The 7700-nt window shown below is 48.4% G+C and overlaps 1 long non-coding RNA gene across 1 annotated transcript; it reads right to left on the bottom strand.

Moving 5' to 3' along the window:
- Positions 1 to 640: 640 nt before the first annotated feature.
- Positions 641 to 7300, bottom strand: LOC308640185. Its single transcript, XR_014020193.1, has 3 exons — positions 7185 to 7300; positions 3805 to 4017; positions 641 to 1048 (listed from the first exon to the last, which is right to left on the bottom strand). It is a non-coding gene; the product is annotated as an uncharacterized lncRNA (long non-coding RNA).
- Positions 7301 to 7700: the final 400 nt, after the last annotated feature.

Raw genomic sequence — 7700 nt, 5'->3', positions numbered from 1 at the left:
GGTGTCAATTACCACAATGTAAACACTTGGGAGACTGCTGATTGACTCATCTTAGCATAGTTTGTGTTGTGATGGCAGAATACAAGACACTGGGTAATTCATAGCACAGATTTTATTTCTCAAACTTGGGAGGCTGGTAGACCAAGACCGGGGGCCAACTTGTAAGAACGTTCTTGTTGTGTCCTCCTGGAGAAGCAGGTGAAACAGGGACAAGGGCTGATTTTAGAAGCCCTTTCCCAGGGAAGGAGAATCCATGGCCTAAGCACGTCTTCAAGTTCCCACCCACTAACACATCATAATGCAGAGACAGAATAGAATGACAGCCCATGCTCCCCAGAACATCCCAACTTTTGGCATGAGTCCATTTCTGCAACATTTCACAAGTCATGATTTTGGATAAGACAAGAGTTAAGCTGAACACATGGGGAGAGGGCTCCCTTCTCGGCTGCTGCTTGCAGTGTTGCATGTGGCCTTACAAGCCATCACTGAGGTTCTGCACAACAGCTCCGACTGCCCCCCATCACATCCCCATGAGGCCGACTCACACACAAGTCCTGAACACTCCCAAGCCCAGAAACCAGAAACATTACAAGAAATCCAAGGGAGATTTGTTCAAAGTCTGCCCAAAACACCAGTCCACACAGGCTCAAGTCTCTTACAAAATTGCCCGAGTATTTGCATCTAAACGCTGCATATCTTCTTCCTGTAGCACTTCCATTATCTCTAGATGACTTCTGACACCTAATACAATGAAAGGGCAGTGTCATTCTCTGTAACACTGCAAGATCCAGGAAACAATGAGGAGAGAAGTATCTGTCCAGAGAGACACAACTTCTTTCCTAATAGTTTGGATTTCCAGCTGGTGGGGATCATGGATGCAGAAGAATGGGTGCAGGGCCAACTGCACTTTCTTGCTTTGCATTGAGGGGAGGAAACACTGCAGCCAGGATGAGGGCTTCTAGGAGCTGATATCCTTCAAGTCAACATCTGGACACATCTGACCTTCAGGCTGGAAGACTTTCTAGCAGGGGATCCAAGGACTTGCCTACTGTGAAAGGAATCCAAAAGAATAACTTACTTCAAAGGGCATCAAAGAGGTTCAGGAGGGAGGGAACCAACCCAATTGTCCAGACCACTTTTAGAGGTCAGGGGGTGGGTTCCAATGCAAAACACCGCAGTCCCATGGAGAATTCTGCAGTGTGTTGGTGATTAAGGAGAATGTGTGAATCCAGGGGTCACTAGGTCCTCTCAGCCATAAGGAGGGAACCTGCCATAAAGGAACTAGGACAAGGGTGCGAGGAATGCTCACTGGGGGGGGGATCTGAAGAATCTGAAGAAAGGAAAGTGTACTCATTAGAAAAATGTCCGCTGAAAATTCTTAGCCAGCCAAAAGTCATGCGAACTTGTGTGGAAAAAGAGTCTTTGCACAGGGATGAAGCTAAGAGCTCACATGATGGAACACAGCATCAACTGGGACCAAATCCAATATCTGATATTCTTGTAGGAAGAGGGGAGTCTGCACCCAGAGACCAGGGAGACTTGGGGATACAGCCTAAGTGAGGATGGAGTCAGGAGGGGATGCCCATATGGGAACCACAGATTGTGGGCAGCAGTAGGAGAGTGGGAAGGGCTGGGAGAGTTGGGGGGACAGTCCCCTTGAAACCTGGGAGGGGTTATGGCACTGGGACAGCCCAACACCTACTGTGTTGAGCTTCTGGAGCTCAACGGAAGACACTTTCTCTGTTGTCGGCCACCCAGTTAACAGGGTTTGGTTGCAGCAGCCTAGGACCCAGCTGAAGGTCTGAGCATGCTGGCCATGCAGGTTGGATCTGGACCGCAGACACCCTCATCAGAGACTGTAGGGTCTTAGCCCTGAGGCAAGATAAGCACTAAGTCAGGCCAGGTGTGGAAACGGCTAGGCACACACTCTGGGGGCTGGTGCCTGTGTTACTGGGAGTACTTCTGATCCCAATTCCCTGATCTGCTGTCAACACAGGCTACAGAGGAGGGTACAGGGACACAGACCACAGATCTGCCCCACTCAGTGGGCCCAGGCCAACACCACACCCAGCAGCCTCGTGCCATGCCCAATGAGTCTCGAAGTGGCCCCCTCTTCCCATTCTGAGAGCTCTTCCCTTCCTCATGTGCCAGTACCTTCCCACTGCCTCTGGCAATATCTACTCTGTGAGATGACAACATCTGTGGGTAGTGCTCTCTCATCCCAGCACAGTGTGGTCCCACACACCCTGGTGAAATGGGCCACCTGGAGGCTGGACCTGGAGGTTGTTAAGGCTGAATGGCAGGTGTAGTCCTCTGGCACTTTATTATTTAAGTTAAAAAAACAAAAACAAAAACAAAAAACGGGTCTTGGTGCTCAAAAATGTTTGATTTGCATATTCTCATCCCCTAACCCCAATATTTTCATTATTTCCTCACATATGAAATCTTACTAGCAGAAAGTTAATTTCGTATTATAGAAAGTTGATTGAAATAACATTGGTATAAATAATCAATCACCATACTTTCAATTTTTGTTCTGCTTTCCTGTTAGAAACCACTTGGATACAAGAGAACAGAGGACAGACTAATGGAAATGCTTGAAATGACAAGAAGCTCCCACTCAAGCTCAGCATTCAGTCCTGGACAGCGTAAGTCAAGGCCACTTTGACATCTGTTCCAAAGAGTCTACCAGACAGAATCCTCTGACTGATCCCTGACTGAGCCATAGGAACTGGCTAGAAAAGCCTTCACATCCTCAATACATTCTTCACTTCAGAATACTGGACAAGCATTGATATCCATCTCTCGTCACCTTGCTCCCCAGCCAACCATTCTTCAACAAATTCAAAGGAGCAACTCATGCAAGCACACAGAAAGGGGTGTTCACTACACACATCCATGTGTGAAAAAGACAACTGGTATTTCTTGTTTGGGCCATTTCAAATGAAATCCCTTCTGCATGACCTCCAAAAACCAAAGGAAAATATTTGTGAAATTCCCACGTAGAAGACAAGTTACACTTGCCAAGGAGGCAGTGCCAAGAATTTTGACACTCCAAATGTAGAGTGTGTGTTTAGGAAGCAGTAACAGTCTCCATGAGAGAGTCCCATGAAATCAATTAGGAAGATCCATGCTCTAGCCCTACCATGCAAGTGATGTGACTTGAAATAGTCACTTAGTCTTAGCAACCATCATGACTAACCACTAAGTCAATGAATAAAGGTGCTCAGGTGTCAAGCTACAAAATGTGAAATCAGCATGGATTAGGATGGGTGGGAAAAGTCTCCAACTCTAACACAATTAGGGAAGGCTGTGCCTGCCCTCAAGTGGCTGGGGGATGGGGGTGACTGGGATCCTGCCACAGAGAGGGATTCCAAACCTCACATCCACTGACCCAGGCCAGAAGACCAGGTAGAGTCCAAGGATCCTGGGGTGGCCCAATGGCAATAAAGGTCAAAAGGAACTAGGGATCTGCCTGGACCCTCAATCCCCTACTCTGAGCAGGGCTGCATGATGAGGCCAGAGGGCATCCACAGCAATCTGCCTTTTAGGAAAACAGGGACTGCAGGCTGCCTCTGGCTCACTGAATCAGGGTGGTGTTTTCATAAAGCAAGACCACTTCCTCACATTTGAGCAGCAGCGCATGCGCTGACAGCACAGTGGCTGGCTTGACTCAGGCCCTGAGAAATGAAATAGAAAATTCATAGCAAACCCATCTTTAGCTCTTCCACATCATCTGGGGCTCTGATTCAATTCCGTCAACAAAGGGGTCTGAAATGGTGTCTAAACATTCTGGGGACTCACCTCTGTGTGGAACTCTTCAGGAAAAAGGGGATCAAATCTCATGAAGCAACTCTTCTCTCTTCTAGCCCATGGGAAATGCAAGGAACCTGCATGATACCAGAGGCTCACTTCTCTCTTCTCATGTCTTCTGGAAAGGATTCATTAATGCTTCCTTCGAGGTGAAGCAGAAGCCTGCATTCCCAGCTGCAAAGAGTGTCTGAGGGCACTGTCTCCCTTAAAACCCAAGAAGAAAAACAGGTCATTAAAGAGGCATATGGATTAGAGTACATGTTCAATGATCCATCCTGTCTGGAGCCTTCCACACGCCCATCTTCCACATTCACAGAGCAATGCTTGGCCATTTTCAAAGACCAGGAGACCATGATGCTCATCACCAGGAAGTCATTAAAGGACTCGAACAGAGCAGCATGGATTGCAGAAGGTGGCACACCAAGGATCTTCAGCACAGCTGCTAGAACACAAGAGCTTAACTTCAGTATTGACTTTCTGCCACCTACCAAGTACGATATTACTGTCAACCAGAACATGCAGACATCCAAGTAGCAGGTGACCCCCCGCATCCATTCACAGAAGTGGACAACGTCTGCATTGGAACAAGAAAGTATCTTATCCTTAGTCATAAAAATCATCAGAAAAAAAATAAAATGGATGCAAGTCTTCTCATTTCACTATTACCTAGCTGTTGGAATTCCCGATTAAACAATACCTCCTCCAAAATAAAAAGTATCTCAGACATGTGTCAACTATCAATGGATGACATTTTAAAAACTATGGCCTTTACTTAATATTTATGTATGCTATAGCCCTGCCTAAGGCTCTTTGGGAAAGGATCATATAGAATTGGATCTTTGAAAATCTCATATTTGCTGATAAATATTACTGCTGATGCCAGACATGGCAAAGTAAAAAGTGGGACTTTGGGTACTCAAAGGACGCAATGTGTGGGATTGGTGTCCCTGATTCATGCATAGCATATGGTTTCTATGAAAGCTGGTGAGGGAGCAGGAGTAACAAAGCTGAACAGGTGACCTCAGGGGATACTGGCAAATAGGCCAAACTGAAGAACATGTTCCAGCTAACATTGGTATTTGGGCTCCTGAGCCCAGACTGGTTGTTAAAAAAGGTGCAGACAGGCAGTGTTCATGTACAAAATGTCTACCATTTAAAGGTGGGTAATTTAAATGGCATCTAGTTACACATCTGAAAAAATGGTCTGCCAACTTATGAATTTCATTTTAACAATAACAACAAGAAAAGAAAAACCAGACAATTGTGGGAGGCCATCCTCGCACGTGATTTGACTTACCTCCCTGGCTGGGTGAGAGGCGCTCAAACACAGTTGTGTCAGAGCCATTCCCCACCCTTTCCCAGGTCCGAGGGCTTGTCCATGCAGAGGTGTGCCTGGCCACTGACCTGAAGACCCAATCATTGTCCTTGACCTTGGGATGCTGCCCCCCTTAACCTTCACTGGATGGGATTTTCCCTTGAATTTTTTTATTCCCCAATAAAAGCTCACTCCCTGCGTGCTCTCCCTCTCTCCCTAGTCTCTTGTGTAAACCTCGCCACCACATTAGGTGGCTAGAAGTGGGAGCTAGGAGAAGCCGTCTCGGCGCTGTGTGAAAGGTAATGAGAGTCTTGTCTCTTTAATTTAAAACTCACTAGCAATTTCTTATGAACTGAACCTTCTTTCATGAAGCTCGATCTGGTGGCAAGGCAGAAACAATGAGACATATAAAGATAAAACCTTGCCTTCACCAGGACGCCTAGAAATAGGTTTTATTTGGCTCATGCAAATATCTTTCAATAGAAAGTCTGATTTCTGAATGAACCCATTCAATTTTATAATGCACAGATCACAAGATTTTCTTTACAGAATATTCTCTTCTTCTTCCTAAAGCCTCACATAGAAAATGTCTCACAGGACATCTGAGGGGAATGACCCAAAGGATGAGAGAATGGCTGGAACTGTTCTCAAATGTGCCCATATAGCCTAAAGGGTAAAGGCATCTAATTGTACTCTAAAACAATTATAAACCTATTTGATCCATTATTAATAAATATCACCACTTTACCACTTGAACCAAATCACAGAAAATTGGAAGCAGATGATCATTGGCTTTGATACATTTACTTCCATTTCATTATCCAGAGATGATCAACTCTATACTTCAAATGATGCAAATTTCTTACAGAATGCCTAAGATCCTGAGGATATATTTTGGCGCAGCCCATGGTATTGCTTCATTATTTTATTATTTTGTAAGTAATAAAATGTAACTTCATGTTGGATAATATATTCAAGCCATGAAAATATCATCCAACATCATTCTTCCCATTAGCCCAAATTCTGTGCATGCTCACTTACTGTGTAAGGAATTTTACTAATTATTTGAAGGTTCTAGAGGACCTGTTAGACTCCTAATGGACAAACCATCCAACTTATTCCAGAGAATGTACGAGTGCCATAAGAAGAAAATAAGGTAAGCCAACAGGAATGGGCAGCTGCCTGCCCTAGGCTGGGAGGGACACTGGCGATGGCACCAGGGCTGCTGGGCAGCAGAGGCCTCCACAGCCCTGCAGGGAGCCTGGAGCACAGCTCTGCAGAACCATGCTCAGCCCTGGACAGATGCAGGAGATTTCCCATCACAGGCTAGAGTGTGACAGTCCCAGATGCATGCCTGTCATGCCAGCCACCAGGGAGGCTGACCTTCGAGGTCAGCCTTGGCAATTAGACCTTGTGGCCAAGTGGGAAAAAGTTTACAGGGGTCTCTGAGGGTGGAGCTCAGGTAGGTCACTTGCCTAACAGGCTCAGGCCCTGGGTTCAATCCCCAGAACCACACATACACCAAAAAGTGACCTTGAAACATGGTTTAAAATGATGGGTCAGGTACACAGAAGTGAACAGGAGAGGGTTTTTAAAGCGAGGACTTAAAACAGAATCCACAGGTGCCACAGGAAAACAAAAGGACACAGAGTCAGTGAGATCTGAAATACCTGGGCGGGTCTGTCTTTTAAACTGGCCTCCTGCTCCCCAGGTCACACTGGGTTCCTCCATCACCTTCCCACTCTCCAGGAGATTTGCGGGTCAGGCCACCTCTTCTCCTCTGAGGTCCGGGGCGCAGGCCACACGGGCTGAGGCCACCGCATCCTGAACAGGACCCTGCAAATCAAAATCCACCCACTGTGACCAGCAGCTCTGCTGAGGAGAGCCCTCAGGTGAGAACCGGGACAGCGGGGTCCGTGGTGGGCGCTGTGGGGACCGCCCCGGCGGCTCCAGGGGACAGGCAGCCCGGGACCCTGGCTCCAGGGCGGCGGCAGAGTACTCCCGGGTCCCACCCTCGCGTGGGCGCCTAGACCCGGGCGGCTCCTGGCCAGCTCACCTCCTCCGCTCCTGGATCCCGGGAGCTGGACCCATCACACCAGGACCTGCAGCCCCTCCTCCAGGGCGCTACTTCCGGGCTCCTCCCACACGGAGCTGTGCACGACCCCGGCTCCAAGTTCCCGCCCTGGCATAGGCCCCGCCCCCGTCTCCCTGGCGACGGCACCACTTGGCTTCTGCATCAACCTCTGCGTGCTGAGGGCGGGGTCCTTGGCGCCCCGCCAGCCGCGCTCTCACCTCAGCTGGTGAGCTAGGGTGGGACAGCAACTGACTAGCGTCCTCACCTGTCCCCAACTTCCTAGGAGTGAGGTCTGCGGCTGCCCCTCGTGGCCGTGGGACCGAGTGGACGCGGCCCTGGATGCTGGGCTTTCCCGTGCGAAATGGGCCTCAGCCAGGGGGATGGGACTGCTGCCCAGGAGGACAGGGCTCCTGAAAAGGCGCCTGCCACTCCCCTTGCTTTAGGGGACCTCCTCCAAGGGCCTCCTGGACTGACAGCTGCTGGCCAGGGCTTTCCTGG

The sequence above is a fragment of the Spermophilus citellus genome (genome assembly GCF_964194105.1).
Source record: "Spermophilus citellus genome assembly, contig: SCAFFOLD_36, whole genome shotgun sequence".
NCBI lineage: Eukaryota > Metazoa > Chordata > Mammalia > Rodentia > Sciuridae > Spermophilus > Spermophilus citellus.
The sequence above is the reverse complement of the archived record's forward strand: the minus strand, read 5'-3'. Positions and strand labels throughout refer to the sequence as shown.